This window comes from Chiroxiphia lanceolata, chromosome 14 (genome assembly GCF_009829145.1).
Source record: "Chiroxiphia lanceolata isolate bChiLan1 chromosome 14, bChiLan1.pri, whole genome shotgun sequence".
In the NCBI taxonomy this organism is placed as follows: domain Eukaryota; kingdom Metazoa; phylum Chordata; class Aves; order Passeriformes; family Pipridae; genus Chiroxiphia; species Chiroxiphia lanceolata.
The window spans coordinates 3,016,070-3,034,302 of NC_045650.1; the positions used below are offsets into that span (position 1 = coordinate 3,016,070).

The following is an 18,233-nucleotide window of genomic DNA, read 5'->3' on the forward strand; positions in this document are numbered from 1 at the left end:
TCGAGCCCGCGCTCAACGCCCCCCCGAAGGCAGGCTGACGGGTCGGTGGCACCTCCCGGCTTTGCCAGCGGCTGCCCGGCGATGTCCCCCTGCCACCCGGGAGCCGGCAGTGCCCCGTGCTCCGGCGGGCAGCGCTGTGCCAGTTCCCGCCCGGCTGCGGCGGCTCCTCCGGCAGAGCCGGTCTCCTTGAAGCCGCCTTCCGACAACAAAGGCTCAGCCGAGGTTTCGGGCTGGCTGAGGAGGCCTGGGAGAGAGCCAGGAAGGGCAGGAGCCATTAACGCCGGCGTGTCCGGACTTGAGGGAATGACGGAGCAATCAGAGCCGTTTGCCCTCTCCAGAAACTCCGCAGCCCGCTGGGCAGAGCGGCCCTTCGCCGCGCTCCAGCCCTTGCCAGCTGTGCTCTAGCCCTCGCCAGCTGTGCACATCGGGGCAATAAACCTGCGGTCGGGATGTTTTTTTGAGGCAAAACACAAAAATAATGCGCGAGGACGAGGAAATTCCGTTCTCGCGTGTCACTCAGGCACGTTCTCCAGCAGCTCCACAGATCCCCGGCGCCAGCAAACAGGCTCCGCTGCCAGCCGAGCAGCGACACCCCAAAGCGCGGGCAGTACCCCGGGAATGTCCCCCGGTGCATCGGGAGGCTGCGCTATCAGACCCGCACTTGTGCCGTGTCTCCCCGCCGCGGCTCGCGAAGCGCCAGTCCGGGAGCCCGGCACCATTTAACTTCCATGGCCCCGGAGTTTATCAGATTCCAGCCGCGCTGGGGCGAGGATCGGGGCAGCACCGGCTCCGCACCGGCTCTGCGGCAGCGGCGGGAGCCCGGCACCGCAGACCGCCGGGATCGAAGTGCGGGTTGGGAGGCGAGAATGATGCGACACGCTCCTCCGGGAAAAACGGGGTGAGGGGGAACGGCGAGGGCGCAGGATCCCCTAAACCCGCGGGCAGGAGCCGGTATTCGGGGGCCGGCGAGTTAGTGCCCGCTCCGCCCGGTAACACATCGCCGCTTCCCAGCGGGACGGCTCCCGGCGAACCGAGGGACCGGGAAGGCCGCGGGCAGCCCTGCTGCCCCCGCCGAGCGGGGACAGGCTCCCCGGGTCTCCCCGCCGAGCGGCGGGAGGTGCCGGGGCGGGCCGGCAGGCGCAACCGGGAGAGCCGAGCGGGAGCGGGGGGAGCCGCCACGGGCACCGGCTCCCGGGAAGGGCGGGAACCCCCCGACCCCGGCACTTGCTGTAAACCCGCGGGAAGGGCCGCGCCGGGGCCCCGTCGCCCGGCTCTGTGCCCCCTCCCGCCCCGGTGCCGGTACCTACCGGCGGGCCGCGGGAGCCTCCCTGCCCCCGGGCTCGGTGCCCCCTCCCGCCCCGGTGCCGGTACCTACCGGCGGGCCGCGGGAGCCTCCCCGCCACTGCCCGGGCATCTTGGAGGCGCGGGGACACGGCGGCGGCGGCGGCGGCGCGCGCGGGGCGGGGCGGGGCCGCGCGCTCCCGGTGACCCCGCCCCTCCCGCTCCGCCCCGCCCGGCCCCGCCCCGCCGCAGGTGAGGCCGCGGCGCCGCCGGCAGCGGGGTCCTGCAGGGTCCTAGAGCCCGCCCGCCCCGGGGCTGCGGCGGCACAGGCGTGTGATGCCGTGCGGTGGGAGGGCACCGCGCGTGTGTCCCCGCGGGATGGTGGGCAGTGCGTGTCCTCATGGGATGGAGGGCACTGTGTGCACTGTGTGCGTCTCTATGGGGTGGAGGACAGGGTGTGTCCCCATGGGATGGAGGGCACTGTGTGCGTCTCTATGGGGTGGAGGACAGGGTGTGTCCCCATGGGATGGAGGACAGTGTGTGTCCTCATGGGATGGAGGGCACTGTATGTCTCTATGGGGTGGAGGACAGTGTGTGTCCCCATGGGATGGAGGGCACTGTATGTCTCTATGGGGTGGAGGACAGTGTGTGTCCCCATGGGATGGAGGACAGTGTGTGTCCCCATGGGATGGAGGGCGCTGTGTCCCCCTGTGGGATTGAGGGCGGTGTGTGTCCCTATGGGATGGAGGGCACTGTGTGTCTCTATGGGACTGAGGGCGCTGTGTGTCCTTATGGGATCAAGGGCACTGTGTGTTCCCATGAGATAGAGGGCAGCGTGTGTCCCTATGGGATGGAGGGCAATGTGTGTCCCCAGGGAGAGTACTGTGTGTCCTTATGGGATGATGGGCAGCACATGTCTCTATGGGATGGAGGGCAGTCTGTGTCCCTATGGGATAGAGGGCAGCGTATACCTCTATGGGATGGAGGGCACTGTGTGTTCCCATGGGAGGGTAGATGCATATGTGTTCCTATGGGATTGAGGGCAGCGTGTGTCCCTATGTTTATGACGAGGCTCAGTTCCTTGGCAGTGTGTCTTTCAACACATTTATTTTTTTCAAAATGAATAATGCATCAAATGAGGGTTTTCACCACTTGGTTTGGCGTCACGGAGGGACGTCCTGGTGTTCTCTGTACAGCAAACTGGCTCTGGGTGAGGTTGGATTGTTAGGTGTGAAGTGCACATATACGTGTATCCACGGCAATAACATCAAAGGGAAGCATGGGAGGGGGAACCCAGAACTGTAATTTATTCCTTGGTAACATGGGGACGTGCTGCACGGGTTATTTATATTTGAAGGCTGCCCTGAGTGCTAAATGAGCCATCTTTTTAAAATAAACATGAGGGAAAATACATCCAGGCTCCTGGTGCGTTTTAAGGTGAGGCCGGGTGAGCTGCTGGCAGGTGCTGGAGGAGGCGCAGACGCCTCCTCTCTGCCATTAACACCATCATCACTGCACAGACACACACACACACAAGCACTGTGTTTGTCCAGGCAGACACCGAGCACGTGGCAGCTGTCCCACTGTGGCTCTCCAGTGGGACAGGATAGATGCATGGCTGCCAAGCAGCTCAGGCCACCACCACCACGGCCAGCCTTTTTCTCACCTGGTTCACTACACAGAGGGATCACAAATGCTTGTTCCCAGGAAGGTCTGACAGTAGGGGAGTTAATATGCACCACGTCGCTTGCATTAAACCCCATCTCTGCTTTCTGGTAGCAAAAGCACAGCCCAGGCAGCTGAGGCCAAATCACAGAGCTCAGAGCTGTCCTGGGACCAGCCCTTGTCTCTGCATCTGCAGAGGGATGTGAGGTGAGTGACCAGCCAGACCAGAGCCCAACACAGCCCCATCCTCTGTCCCTTGGATGGGCAGGAAAATGAAGCCACTTTTCCAAATTCAGAGCCACATCTGGTAGCCAGGTGGGTTCAGGCTTTGAGCGCAGCTGGAGTGGGTGGCTGGGCACCAGCACAGAGGTGCAGCCCACAGACATGGCACATCATGAGACCATTAACAACGAGCAGATGGTTGGAGGTCACAGCAAAGCCCCACTACCAAGGATTTGTGGGTGACAGTCCTACTGCCTGGGCGCAGATACCAGCAGCAGCTCAGCCTGAGCTCAGAGAGCCTCAGCCTTCCTCCCACAGCAGCCCAGGTGGTGGCACCACACAGCAGTGGCCAGCTCCATAGCATGACCATGTCCCACCAGCTCCCAGCTCCAGTGACAGCCCCACTGCACAGGGTGGGCAGGGCTGGGGCGCTCGGGGTCCTGGAGCAGCTGCTGGGGTGATGCAGCAGAGATCAGCCTCACTGTCTCCTCTGCCCTCTGGGAACCAGCTCGTGGGGCTGGAGCAGCTGTTGGGATGATGCAGCAGAGATTGGCCCTGGTGCCTCCTCTGCCCTCTGGGATCTGGTTGCTGCTGGCACAAGCTCAGCACAAGCTGAGGGACTATGGTGGATGTGCACAGCTGTGGCTCCAGCTGTTGAACAGACCCAATGCCAAGGTCTACAGTGGGCTGGGATGCACCAGACCATAGCTCAGAGACGAAAAATATTTAAGTCTCTCAAACAATTTTCCTCATGGATCACCACAGACGCCAGCCCTGCTCGCAGCCTGATGAGTGCCAGGATTAGCTGGGCTCCTGCGTTAACCGCCGGAGGTGTCAGAGGTGACCTTGGGCAAATATTTACAATTACTGCGGTGCCGTGTCTGTGCATGTGCTCAAAACACAGAGGGGATTGGGTTCAGATGGCACTTTAATGAGCAGCAGGACAGTGGGAGGGTAGGGCTTCTCATGCTGATGTGTTGAGCACTCCAGCGTGGGGAGATCATCTGTGTCTGCCCACAAAGGCATGTTGGAGTGGCGAGTGCTCAGCAGCCCTTCCAGGACCTGTGCACTTTGAATAAAGACCATCTTGGTTTCTGCATCACACGGCTGTGAGCGTGTTGCTGGGACTCTGGGAATTGCAGTTTTCCTGCCCAAGGCTGGTCTGTGCTCACATCCACATCACACGGACAGCAATGGAAACACTCGAGTTGTGCCGCGTGCTTGGGATGCAAACTGAATAAATAACATGAGGTTATAAAGCAGGATTCCCCCTCGAAAATTTGTTCTTCCAGTGGAAAACACAGAGGAGGAAAAAATCCTTTTAAGTTCTTCAGCCCTCTTCCCACTCCTTATAAAATGCAGGAGTGGAGATGAGCAGGGATGGATGAATGAATTCCCCCAGAATAATCTCTCCTCGATTCCTTTCTACATTTTGATGACTTCATTCCTCCAGCTCTCATTAGCACCTCCTTTATCCCCAGTTCTTCTCCAAAGGCATTCTGCTCTTGCTCCCTGCTGCTGCACAGGGAGGGGCAGAGCAGGGATGGAAGCAGATGCTGTGCACCACCTCATGTTGAGGCCTGGAATTTCAGAGCCTGATCCCAGCTCCAGCCCTCTCCCATGGTGAGGGAGGCGAAGACCTCACCTGCCCCAGAACTCTCCCTGCTGGATAAGCAACCACTTGTCCGACACCTCATCCTCACACAAGGAATCAGTGGCATTGTCCCACCCTTCGTTAAGGCTCCACGGTCCAACACATCCCTGCTGAAACCCCCGCAGCCAGATGAGCTGCCTCACAGGCTCTGAGGGCTGATTTCCAGAGAGGAAGGTCTGTTCTCTGAAGTGCACCCCTTCTCTGCACTCAAACCAACCCTGGATGCCTCTTGATCCAGCCCAGCTCTGTCAAAGGGGGTCACAGGATTTTCTGCCACCCTGTTTGTGAGCAATCTCATGCTCTGCCTCCTTTCTGGGGTCCCCAGGAGGGAAACTCTCACCTGGGTAAGGAGGCAGGGGTTTGACAGGTGAGAACTATCCACCCAGGCTTTCAGCCATCCCCTACACATCTCTGTACTACCAATGCTGTTTGCACTCCCCTAAGCCAGATCTCAGCCAGCAGATTAGCTCACAAAGTCCTGTTGGACCAGCAAAAAGGATCCTGAGCCCCTTAGGTCAGGCATGCAGAGGGATCACACGCTGCTTGTGCTTTTCCCTGGCATTCTTTGGCTGTGGGTCCCAGCTCTCACTTATTAAAGTTGGAAAAATTGTGTGTGATGCTTTGCAGAGCCCACGGGTCATTTTTGAGCTCCAGAGGAACAACACATCTGTAATTCTGCATTCAGCAGAACATCCCACACTCAAAGCCAGCTGTGGTGGCCTGAGCTGCGCCTGCACCAGTCCCTGGATGGGAAAGATGTCCCAGCCCACCCAGCCTTGCACCCAAGGGCACTGTTTTGACCCCCAAATAATCAATTCAGTAGGAAATAAACCAAGTAGGAAGTACAAATATTACTCCCAAGGTCACACACTGCAGAACACGACACTGCACTCGGTGGGGGATGCACTGCAAGAAGCAGGGCAGCACTGCTGGAATGTTCCCCATGAACTTTGTTTCAGGCTGCTGGAACTGCTGTGTGGAGCATCCAGGGGGAATGCTGGTTCTCAAGGCACAGAGATTTCTGAAGACACACATCCAAAGCTGCATATGAGAATGCTCCCTTGGACATACACATCCCTGAGCTGGCACAAAGGGAAAGGGAGGCTACACCACACCTGCATTCCCCAGCTCCCAGCCAAGGACGGCTCAGGTAGGGACTGAGCCGACTTTGGGGATGCTGCAGGTAACCTCTGTGCCGTGCAGAAGAGAAACCAGCTCTCAGCAGCCAAACCAGCCTTCTCCAAGCCCAGTCTGCCACTGGCATCACCAGACCTGCCCTGACTCACCATGGTACAGGGAGAATGCCCCCTTCCCAACTCATGGCTCACACACACTCAGAGCAGCCCTTCCATGTTTATGTGAGTCTTCCACTTTCTCTGAGCCTCACACATCAACAGGTAACAGGTAGTCCACTGTTACAGCTTTTTCACCCCAGCATTAGGTTACCTTAGCAATTAAACAAAGCAAACATGCACTTAGTAAGACTTAGGTCAGGCTTATAACCCGAAAAAAAGCTATATGCTGACTCCAGAGCACTCAAAATTTCCTCAACAACCATCATCTGCGCTCCAAGGACATCAAAGACTTTCCAAAAAGCAAAGGTGTGCTTCCCCAGCTTATATATTCCCCCCACCCCCTCGCCTGCAGCACCCAGCAAGTGGTTCCTCCTCCCCATTCACACCTCATCATCTAGAAGGTGAGAGAGAAAATGAGTGCTGAGCTTGAGGGAATTTAAGTAGAGACAAAGGACAGCAGATCCTCTGTTGGGATTCACAGTAGCACCTCTGGGCAGGAGCAGGTCCCGGGCAGGGAACTGGGGAGACAGGGCTGAGGTTTGTCAGGGCAGAATCCCTGTTTTGTCTGGGCATACCATACCTGTGTGTGGGTCACATGGGGCTGTCCTGAGCCTGCTGCCCACCTGCAGAAAATAACCTGCATTCCTAAACAGCACTTTGTTATGGAGACTTTGTTATTGAGGCAGAGGAGAGAGCAAAAGGCACGTTGAGGTCATTTACTAAATTAGGTTGTGAAATTAGAGGCTGTGTGGACTCGGCCATCACCGTGGGCTGGTGTGGGTTGGCTGCCCATAGTGTCTCCCTGAAGGAGGTGCAGGCAGAGCCGCCGCCAAGGTGCAGGTGTGGGGATGAACGAGACTGCAGCAGGCAAAGCCCAGATGTTTATCTGGGCAGTGGGAATGGTGAAGCCCAGATGTTTATCTAGGCACTGGGAGCAGGCAGGCCTCCTGGGAGGCAGCCAACCTTAGGAATAGGCACTGCGTCTGTCTCGTGGCTGAAACCCGGGGAGAGAGCTGGACACAGTCCTGGGAGGGGAGTTGGTCCCTCTCCAGCAGGGAGAGAGGCCAACAGCTTTTAGGCAGATCAGAGAGTGGAGCTGGCATTGCAGCCCCGCTGTGGCAAGCCAGTCAGATGAGACCGGGGCAGGCCATGGCAGAATATAACAAAATGCAAATCAGAGCGAGAGAAGCTCATCTCAAAAATAATGTGATGTGCTGCTGTTCAGCAAGAGGGGGGTGGAGAGGCATTGATGCCAAAAGAGCTGGGAGCACAGCAGGGGAGGCTGCAGCAGGAGGTGCCAAGGACAATGACGGATGTGGCTGAGCCTGGAGGGAGAAGACCCTCCCTGTGACTATTGTTGCCACCTCATTAGAGGGTGTTACCCCTCAAGTCCCCGTGCCAGGTGCTAGTGAAGCCCCCCTGAACTCCAGCCCCTTCCTGCCAGCTGCCTGACCCCCCAGTGTTAGGGTGTCCTGCCCCCTTCCCAGCCAGCTGTGTGGCTCCCCAGCGCCAGGAGAGAAAATCCCTGTGGAACAGGCACCTGGCACAGCAGGTCCAACGGGATGCACTGCCTGCTGTTCCGCTCCTCCCTCAGCACGGCGTGGGGCTCCAGAGCAGAGCTGCATGAGCTGGCTCCAAATTAAAGTGATGCTCAGGCTTAATGGAAAATGAAAGTCTGGATGAGGATGAGGATGAAGCCATACACAGGTGCACACACATACACTGACTGTCTTGCCCCCCTCCCTTGCTGACCATGGCAGCAACCCCAGTGCTGGTAGGCACCCACTGCTGTGCCCTGCAGGGAATGGGCTTCTTAGAAGCTCATTTTTAAATAGTCAATTTGAGTTAATTAAGCACAAGCGTCTGGAGGAGCTCAGAAACTCACTGGTCACCGGTGGCTACTTTTCCTGGCACCTTGCAGTGCCAGAGACTCTTCAGATGATGGGACAAGGCTCTGACAGGAAGCTCTAGAGCAGTCGTATTTAGTGGTAAATCACATGATGCAAGACAATAAGTAAATTGTTAAAGAGAAGTGAAATAATTGTTGACCGACACCATGCTTATAAAATGGATTTTGTCCCCATTTCCTTTTAAGCATTACTCCAAGCCTGGCCAGTAACATTCCCAGATACACAGTCAATGTAGTGCTGAGAGGAGATTCAAACTAGCTCTGGCTAAGTCCAGGTTTCTGTCCAGGCTCCCTGGGGTCTGTCTCCTAGGGAGAAGCATCCCCTTGAGTAATGCTGAGCCTCAGTCTGGGTGGAGGAATCCCCCTTATCTCCACCTCCATGCCAGGACAGAGCAGGACCCCCTCAGCAGAGTGAACCCAATGGGGCTCTTCCTCATCTTCTTCTCCTCCCACTGAAGCTGGACCTTGTTTCAGTTCCATTTCTCCCTTCCCTTGCTGTTGTCCCGTGCCTGTTATCACAGTATTTCTCCTGCAGCTTTGATCATTCATGCTTTATTGCTGAGTTTTGTCTTTTCATTCCATTGCCAGGTACAGTGCAACTTCCCACACTCATGGCTTCTCTGGTGGCATCTGTGGTTGGGCTGTAGGACCAGAGGTGGAGGTCACAGAGGAGGAGAAGGAGGAGGATACCAGGGAGGCGTGAAGGATACCTGTGCTGCTGAAACCCCTTCTGGGCTGCTATGACACTGTCAGGATTTGCACATCCTCTGGATCACATGTCATAAGAAATGCTTGTTCCAGATGCCTTTAGCATCCAGTTTTGCAGAAACCTCAGAGGGCCTTGGATACCTTGGCTGAGTTTGGGGTTGATGTGCTGAACCAGATCTCTTGCCTCATGCCCAGCTCAAAGGGCTGCTACCACCCTGGGCATGGGGAGAGGAACTGGGAGGCAGTGCCAGCACTGTGCTCTAGTGCTGGAGCTGCTGCTGGGGCTGGTGAAGCAGAGGGGCACCCTACATGAGAGCTAAAACTATGCAGAGAGGTCGAAAAGCTGTCATGAGACTCCAAAATCTTATCTGCTCCCCATAGCAGAGGCCATGGTGACCCCAGTCCAGCCCATGAAGACCTGCATGGTGAACTGAAGCTGAATGGGAAAAGTTTCTTTCACTTAACACAAGTCTGACAGGAGAACAGAGCTGGGAGTCTCACCCAATCGTTCTCACAATGCACTCAGCTCATTAAGAGGGTGATTAACTACTCAAGCCATTTACAGAGGGGTGTAGTGGGATCTCCACCATCAGATCTGAACACCCACCCTCCAGCTCTCACTCTGTTCCCAGTGAGATGGGACCCAAAGCTGAGCTGATCCATGTGATAAGCAGCCCAGTCATCCTGGCTGCCCCCACGCCCTCGGGATTGTCCATTCAGCTGACAAGGCAAAACAAAAATATTTTTAACTTGGATGGAGATAAAAGGTAAAAACTTCACATCTAAGAGCTCTGAAGTGTTGCTACGGAGGTGGTTTATCTTCTTGTTTTCCTGAGAGGCTCATGCTAGACCAGCCCACTGTGCAGCTATCCAAGGATCTCTGTGTCCAGCCAGCACTGAATTCCTGCAGAGTGTCAGGTCTGACACTTATTTTTTAATTTTTAAAGCTCCGGTTCCTGAGCAATGGGAGGATTTTCGTAGCTCACCTTTGACTTAAAGTCAGGCAAGTTCCTTGCCTATCCAGTGGCTCGCAAACAAACACAAAGAGAACGTGGGTATAAGGTTTGAAGGAGATCTGATGCTTGTCTGGTGAAAGTAGTATTCCCATCACTGTCCCCTCACACTGTTCCCATCCCAGCATTTGTGGAGCTGCTTTGCTACTGTTGGAAAAGTTGTTCTCACTCTCGCACAGCTCAGTATTGTAATTACAGCTCTCAGGGAGCTGGTAAAAGTGCTGCTTCATAGGCACATCCATCCTGATGGCTTCTGCCTCACTGCCAAGGATAAACTGCCACAAGTCAGGGCTATGAGGACTTTTGGAGAGCCCTTCTGCTTCGTGTGTTTCACTCTGTCAGCGAAGGAGCCCTCTGAAACACCCATCAGCCAGCTGAGAGTTGTGTTTGGGGAGCACATGGTTCAGCAGAGTGAGGGAAAAATCTATTCCAATTAATTTTCGTACTGGGCAGAAGGCATCCCCTCCAGCAGGCAGCCACCCTGGCAGCAGCAGCTGGATCACAGGTGTTGCAGTGTACTGGGTGGGTTTTTGCAACTTTATATCCACTCACAAAGGTTTATAGGTTTGAAAAAGTATTTCCCCCAGCTCAGGAGGGAGAGGGAGCTGGCTCACTGCACGGGGTACTGCTTTCCCAGGTGGGACGTTGCTGTTGCAAGGGGTCAGTGCCTTGTGGGTCAAGCAGAGCTCAGCACCTCCCCAGGCATTCTGTGGGGAGGCAGGAATGTGGGACCCCCTTATGTCCCCAGGGTGCTGCTGGGGGGGCTTCAGTGGTCAGGGGAGCTCCAGGGCTGCCTGTAGCCTTTGCAGAACATTGTCACACAGTACCACATGCCCCCACGTCTTGCCTGTCCTGATGGGAGGCAGCAGCACAACCCAGAGGAGTCCTGAGGGACTGGGTGTGCCCTGAGCCCCGGCACAGATCACAGGATGGGAAACAGAGACACAGAGGGACACCAAGGCGATAGAGCTGAGCTGATGTGTGCTTTGTCCTCAGCCTTCATCCCGTGTGTAGGGAGAGAGAAGGGGAGAGATACAGCCCAGTGCTGAGGACAGCAGGGATGGAGCAGAGGAACCCTCAAGCCCCTTCCTGCATGGTGGGCATTTGCAAGGTGTGTACATGTGACAGAGCAGGCCTGGCTGAAGGTGGCATCACCTCTCTCCACATCACTGGTGGGATCTGCACCAGCAGAAACCTCCCCAAAGGCAGCAGGGATGCACGTGGATGCCCGCAGAGCAACACTGCACAGCCCCGGGTGCTGCCTGCCCCAAGATCAGCCCTGGCTGAGTTCCCACCTGGTGCTTCTGTTATCTCTGGCTGGGATCAGATGATGCCAAGCCCTCTTTTGGGTGAGAGGAGGCTCTCCTGGCCCTGCCCCACAGCAGAAGCCGGGCTGGGAATCAGCCAGGGGGAGGGTGGAGGTGTAGCACAACAGGACAGCTCCCTGCCAGCCCCTCATCATGGCACTGGGGGCTGTGGTGCACACCAAGCCTGCTCCAGCTGGGCAGGACTGCTGCCACCAGAATCACCTGGCTGTCCCTGCTCTGGCTCTGGCTCTCCCTGTCTGCAGAGCACAGGTTCTCTTTACCTGTTCTTCCAAGAACTGGAACTTGCCAGAGGCCTCATAGGGCACAGAACGACCCCACACTCCCCCAGCCAGGACATGACAGCCCCACACTGCTGCCAGGAGTGATGAGGGGCCAGGGATTGTCCTTCCCACTTACTCTTTCTGGTGGCCACAGACAGATTTGAGTCCTTCCAAATTTAGTCCTTCCCTTCGTGGTGGATTTTCCAAAAATCGTTCATCAAAACTTCTGCAGATAATTATGAGTTTGTTGCTCATTTATTAGCACCAGGCTGTAATTACTCAGTATCTGGATGATTTGCTGCACAGATCATGTGGTGCTGAGTAGGTCAGATGAGTACAAGGCTCAAATTAGGATTTTAAAGTGTGTTTTCCCAGGAAAGTCTGCAATACAACCCTAAATGCTGCTGTATTGTCAACAGTGTATCTGTGGGAAGGCAGAGGCAGACAAGGGGAATATGAGATAAACATGGGCAGGGTCATGGAGTCACAGAGTATTTTGAGTTGGAAGGGACCCACAAGGATCATTGAGGCCAGGTCTTAAGAGAATAACCCTTAACAGATAATTTTGCTCCGTTTTGTCCAGCTGTAGCAATGTGGGCACAGGGACTTTTCTCCGTGTTTTCCAGGTGTGTGATGTGACGAGTCCCCATGCATGGCTGTGACAGTTTCCCATCCCCAGCTGGTGCCTTTCTGTGGCATTTCACTGTTCATTGGCTGGATGCAGCACTTGGCCATGGCTCTGCCTCTATGGCCCTGTGGTGACACTGTTTTCAGCCATGGTTCTGTTTACCATCCCTGGGACCAGTCCTGCAGCCAAAGCTTCTGGCCCTGGGGTCATGGTTCTGCTGTTGGGGTGTGCAGGCCATGCTCCCTGTTTTTAGGGGGAGAAGGATACCATGGTGCTGGCACTACCCAGGACACAGGGAGCAGATCCCTTTGACAACAGCTGCCCTTCACAGCTCTGTTTGGCACTAAGGTTGCCATAAAGAGCCTGTCCTGCTGCCCCACACAGCAGAGGCAGAGCAGGAGCCAGCGTTCCAGCTCAGATGGGAACACTGAGGCCCCAGGAACTGTCAGGGCTTTTAGGATCTCACATGCATATGGCAGGTGACCCTCAGCTGATGCTCCTGGCAGGCACTGTTTTGTGTCCCCCATGTGTTGCTCACGGCCGGTACCGATGGGGGCAGAGCCCCGGCAGCCCTGGGCAGGACATTCCATGTCAGAGCTCCACAGGACCATGCCTCATCATGGGGGTGGGAAATGCCACCTGCTTGGCATGCCCAAGAGGATGCTGTTGGTTTCCTGGAGTCCCTCTGCGTGGTTTTTGCTGGTCTGTCTGGGTTTGGCAGCTCAATCTGTCCCAGCACAGGAGCAATAAAGGGGCTTCCTCACACTCAGCGAATCACCTGCTGAATCCAGGGAGTTCTGGACTGCCTTTGAAGCACCAGTTCATCACTTTTTTTCCACACCCAGTGGGGGAGTTGGACGTCCCACATATACCAGACCAAAGGTGGTTTGAGGGGAACCCAGGTGGGATCACAGCCTGAATCTGTGTGGAGCAAACCAGGCTGAGCTCCAGCACCTCCCAGCTCCGAAACTGGCCTCAGCCTGCAACCCACGGGAGTTTCACTCCTGGAAACCACCCTCACGGCTGTCCACAGCCACCCCAGCACCTCCAATCCCCAGCAGAGTCTGGTCCCTCCATGGTGAGTCCTGTGCTTACCCTCCCCTCCCAACACCCCACTCGGGATGTGCATGGGAAATGTGGGGCTCAGAGAGCCTCAAGCAGCCCCACACCACGAACAATGGTGGCTACACTTTGCCTCCAGATGAGCAGGTGTTGGACGTGACCTCCTGACAGGGCACAGGGAGTGATGCCAGGGGATTGAGAGCAAACCATACATCCCAGTGGAGAGTTTACTCCAGTGTCTGTGCCTCCATCAGAGCTCATCACCCTGCTCTCCACAGAATCCTCCTCCTGCTCCTGCTCCCCTCTGGGCAGAGGATGCTCTACAGTCTCTTTTCAAGAGGCAGCACTCGTGGACATGCATAGTTCCTTCACACTTCTGCAGGTGCCTGGGCAGGAGATGTGGTCCTGTTTGGATGACTTGCCTTGAGCAGTTAAAATCCTTTGGCCAAAATCCTCAACCCCTCAAAATGCTGGAGCACTGCTGTGAGATCCCCTGAGGAGACCCAGCGTGGGCAGGAACACAGAGTGATGCCTCAAGACCAGCCATGGGCAGCAGGAACCTGTGTGCTCGACAGCTCAGAGCAATCAACTCAGCAGCTTGGAAAGGGGACCAGGAGAGCAGACCACCTACCACAGCTTCTCTGCCTGTGGATAACCAGGAATGTTGCCACTCCTCACTCCTGTGCTCACACTGTAGGTCACACTGTAGGTCACCACTGGATGTGCAGGGTGGAGGGGTCCCTGCTGTTGGGTACTTCTCAAAAACACAGTGAGAAAAATGATGCAAAGACCTCTTTGGAACTACCTTTTGGAATTACCAGAAATACATGGGAAGATTATATCCTTCCCCATGGCAGCTACATGGGAGACACTCATTCTGGTTCCATCCTGATGGCATTTTGGTTCCATCTTGATGATTCCCACAGGGACAAGAGCCCTGCACATGGCCTGCACAGTCTGGAGCAGCACAGCAAGGCCAGGGATGTCCCAAAAACATCTGTGGGAATTTTATTGCTACTTAGAAATGAGCAAAGCCAGACCAACACCAAAGGTGCTGAAACACTCACCCATGGGAGGCTTTGGGCTCCTCTGGGGTGAAATATGAGGCACTAATCACCACTGGCTCTTTCTGTGCCAGTTTTGTGAAGCCCCTGTACCTGGCAAACTGTGGGCATCTCCTGCCAGTACCACCAGCCACCCAGCGTGGGATCTCAGCTTCATGAGGGGACAAGACAGACCTAGTGTGACAAAGAAACTGCAACCAGTCTATTTTCTCTCTTTTTCATTTTTGGATACGTCTTTTATTTGTTATTGTTATTCCTGTTTCCCAGTGCCTGCTGCCTTGGAGAGGGAAACACACTCCAACACTCCTCCGGGCATGTTTCACAGGGCTGGGGCATTTTGCTTTCAGATTTCCATCCAGATTTCTGGTTTTAGACAAGAACCAACAGGCTGCACAAGAACCAACAAGCTGCATGTCTGGGCCTGGCTGGTAGTGCCCAAAATGAGCATCCACAGGCTTTTACTCCTTACTCCCAGAGTTTAAACACACTGTCCTGGAGCTGGGTGCTGGAAGCAACATGACCTCCTGCCCTGAGGTGGGACACAGGGTCCATGCCACCACACAGATGATGAAGGGGTGGGCCACTTGCTTGCTAATGAACTAACCTGGGGTGCAGTGAGTGCTTTGGGACCCACATGCCTGCTCAGTGTGCCAGACGCTGCCCCGCTGGTACTCACAGATCAGTTCCGTACCCTCATCCCATGGGAGCGGTGTGGGACTGTTGGGCCAGCCCTGTACCCATGTCCCATGGTAATAAAAGGCTCTAAGCTGCTCTCTGCAAGTTTTCAAACAGCTTTTGATCAAAACGCTCTTTTAGGCAAACGCACCCTTCCAAGGGAGTGGAGAAGGGGCATAAAATCATCCCTCTGGCAATTTGGAGAACTGTCGGTGGCATCACACACCCCCCACAAACCCTTGCAAGGGGAAGACAAGAGCAGGACCCGGCTCATGTCTTTGTGTTAACTCAAGTGTGCTGGGATGACAAAGACCCCCGGGTTAAACATCACCCACGGGGAGCAGGGGCACGGCCCCCATGGCCGGTGTCGGCTGATGACACGGAGCACAGATCTCAGTCTGACTGACTGCACCACTAACCACAGGCAGGCAGGTAAGTCAGTGTTAACACCATTAAAAAGAGAAAGTGTTGACTCGCCCCAGTGCAGAGCTGGGGAAAAGATGGGTCAGAGATGAGGGCCTGTGTGGCCCCGGAGGGGTCCCGGCTGTGTCCTGCTGTCCTGCAGTGTCTGTCAGTTCTCAAGTGCCAAAATACAGATGTGTCTGGGTTGACAACTCAGCCAAAGACAGGAAGCTGTCAAGAAGTGAAGTGGGAGGATTGCCAGCTCGACTGGTCGCCTCAGGGAATCTTCCATTAGCGGCTTTAAAAGACACGTGTCGATGGTTCTTTCCCCGTCTCTCTATTTTTCTCTCCTTTCTTTGGAAAGAACTGAAACATTCCTGGGTGAAAATCCCTGCAAAGAACCTTTTCTGCTCCACAGCTTTAAAGCTGATCTGTCTGTACAAATTTCTCCCTGCATCACACACGGAGCCTAACCTAAATTTTCATAGAACTGTATTTATGGTTCCTAATTAAGGGAAGAGCCATTGCAGAGAAGAAGAAAATGCAAACTCAGGTCAGTGGAAGTTGGTGTCCTGGGGCTGTGTGTGGTGGGTGGATCCACCAGACATGGATGGCTGGGGTGAAACACTCAGAAACCCTTTGTGCCATGGGCTGGGGGAAACCCAACGTTTCCAGACCTGAAATGCAAATATTTAGGAATTACCAGCACCATTCTGGCTCTGCAAACTCAAGGCTTTGGGGTTTGAGAAGTTAATTTGAGGCAGTTTTTGTATGAAGCTCCAGGACACAGTCTGTGTCCCCAGCACTAATCCAGGGCCATTGGGTGCCTGGTGCAGGAGACGCCAAGTGCTTTCCATGCTTCCTGTCCAAACGGGGCTTTAAGGATAAAAAGATCTAATGCCTGGAGAAAAACCTGGCTGAATCCCTGTGGGGCAAGGAAAGGTGACCATCCCAAAGCCACCTCCACTCCATCAGGCTCAGGGTGAGCTGTGGAGGTTGCAGGGATGCAGTGGGACTGAACCCCTGCTCCAACAGGAGCAGCACTGGCTGCATCCCAACAGGAAGAGATGGTCCCACAAAGCAAAACCAAACAGGTTTTGTCCACACTGATTTGATATCTAAACTCAAATTGGTGAGTTTAGATATCAAATCAGTGTGGACAAAACCTGTTTGAGGCTCCTGGCTCCCCCTGAACTGTCACACACCTGGTATGCAGGAGGCTCCTCAGTGACCCCAAAGGAGTGGACATAGAGCTGCCACTGCCAACTGCTTTCCAGTTCCGTTTTTTTCTGGAAGAAATTGCTCTCTGATCCCCAGTCAGCAAACCACTGGAGCTGGGAACTGCTCTGCCCCTGCTAACACGGTTGCTGCTCCTGTGTTTCCCTCCTTGAGCTGCCCTCCCTTCTTGCTGTGTGTGTCCTGGGATAACTCCCCTTTCTATAATATATTTAGTTTTATTTCTTGCTGTTGTGCAAACTCTTTGATGTCTGCAGTATGGTAGAGGGTAAATAATAATACTGTGGGGCTTCCTGGCACCAACATCACCTTGTGTATCCCGTGCACAGTGAGCCAGGTGACTCAGCCTGGTCCCACCTCACTGCTTCAGTGTCCTGCTCCTCCCAGCACAGGGCAGCAGCTGCCTTCCTTCTACCCCATGGTACAGTGGAAACAGGGAGCCTGAGGAGCCCAGAGTAGAGGTAGGAGCAGGACTGAGGCACACAACATCCCCCTAACCTGTGTTTCAGCCACAATCCTGACTCTTGCTGTTGGAGCTGGACGTGCTGATCCTGTCCGAAGGCACATGGGGCACTCCTGCACTCCTGATGGATGCACAGGAGGTGAGCATGGCAGGGCACACTCAGAGAACAGCCCATTATCTGGTGGCAGGAGGTTTGGATGACACTTTTAGCAAATCCTGTTTCTTCCCAACACCACAATTCTGCCACTGTAAACCAGTGATGATGTTTATGTACCTTTTCAACCTCCTCATCCACGGGGATGGGAGCATGAGGAGGCAGCTTTCCCCAGCCCCTCAGTAATGCTGGCAATCTTTCTCCTTTACAACTCCTGTCAGCTTGCCCATTCCCTGTCTGGATTCCCAAACAATGCCTCACAGGCACTAACTCCAGCCATTGTCTACTTCTCTTATGAATATCCCAGGATATTTCCAGTGAGGTCAACTTTTCCCCCCCCACATATCTTTCCAGTGGATATGACAGGTTTGCAGCTGGCAGCTCTGCATGACTACCTCCAGCTTCAGCCCCTCACTAATTTTCAGTGGTTTCACTGGGTGAGTTTGGTCAGGGGATGTGTTTGCTCTCCAGGCATCAGAAAGATGTGCTCGTTTGGATGGTCTGCGCAGGGTGCAGGATGAGGTAGATTGGGATGCTGCTGTCATTACCCCCAGCACCCCTCCTGGACACTGAGCAGGGCAGGGCACATGCAGCCCCCAGCCCACGGAGCCCAGGCTGGGTGAGCCAGGGTCTGAGACCACTGGTGAGTGGCAGGCAGAGAACCTGGTGTGAGAAACCCCTGGGCTGCAGAGCTCAGGAGTGTCCTGCAGAGCACCTTGAGTGGCAGAGAGGACAGGTGCTGCAGGAGTAGGTTCTGAGACTTCCCAGATCCAGGGCAGAGCTGCTAGAAGATGGGGCACAGAGCCCCCAGGGCCGCAGTGCCATCAGGAGAGAGGTGTCAGCCCCCAGCCACGGCCCTGAGAGTGGCCAGGGGGATGCACAGTTTTATCAGGCCACTGCACCATCATTCCAGTGGTGGAAGGAATAGGGTACAGTGCTGTTGGAACCTGCCCCTGGGCTGTGGGTGGGACGGGCAGCCTTCCATGGATTCCCTGTGCTTCTCAAATGAATGTTGGCCTGGGTTCCTACCCTCTTTTCCCTGCTCAGATGCCCATGATAGCACTCCATGTGTCCAATCCTTAGTGTCAGGAGAGTGATCAGGCTTCCCATACTTCTGGGTGGGATGGGGTACAGTGCCCAGTATCAGTGAAAGCCTTGAGTACCAGGGCTCTGCCAGTCCTGGCATGTTCTATGCGTGGCACGAGGATCAGAGA

General features: G+C 55.2%; 1 protein-coding gene across 2 annotated transcripts in view; it reads right to left on the reverse strand.

Moving 5' to 3' along the window:
* The window catches only part of MID2 (midline 2), a 77,299-nt gene extending 75,851 nt beyond the window's left edge, over positions 1-1,448 (reverse strand). Inside the window, exon 1 of one of the 2 annotated variants that reach the window (XM_032702217.1) lies at positions 1,376-1,448. The gene's annotated coding sequence lies outside the window, so the exon portion shown is untranslated. Of the gene's footprint in view, positions 1-1,307; positions 1,327-1,375 lie in introns of those variants that run through there. The other variant, XM_032702218.1, reaches the window with a different exon arrangement.
* Between the last annotated feature and the right edge of the window lie 16,785 nt (positions 1,449-18,233).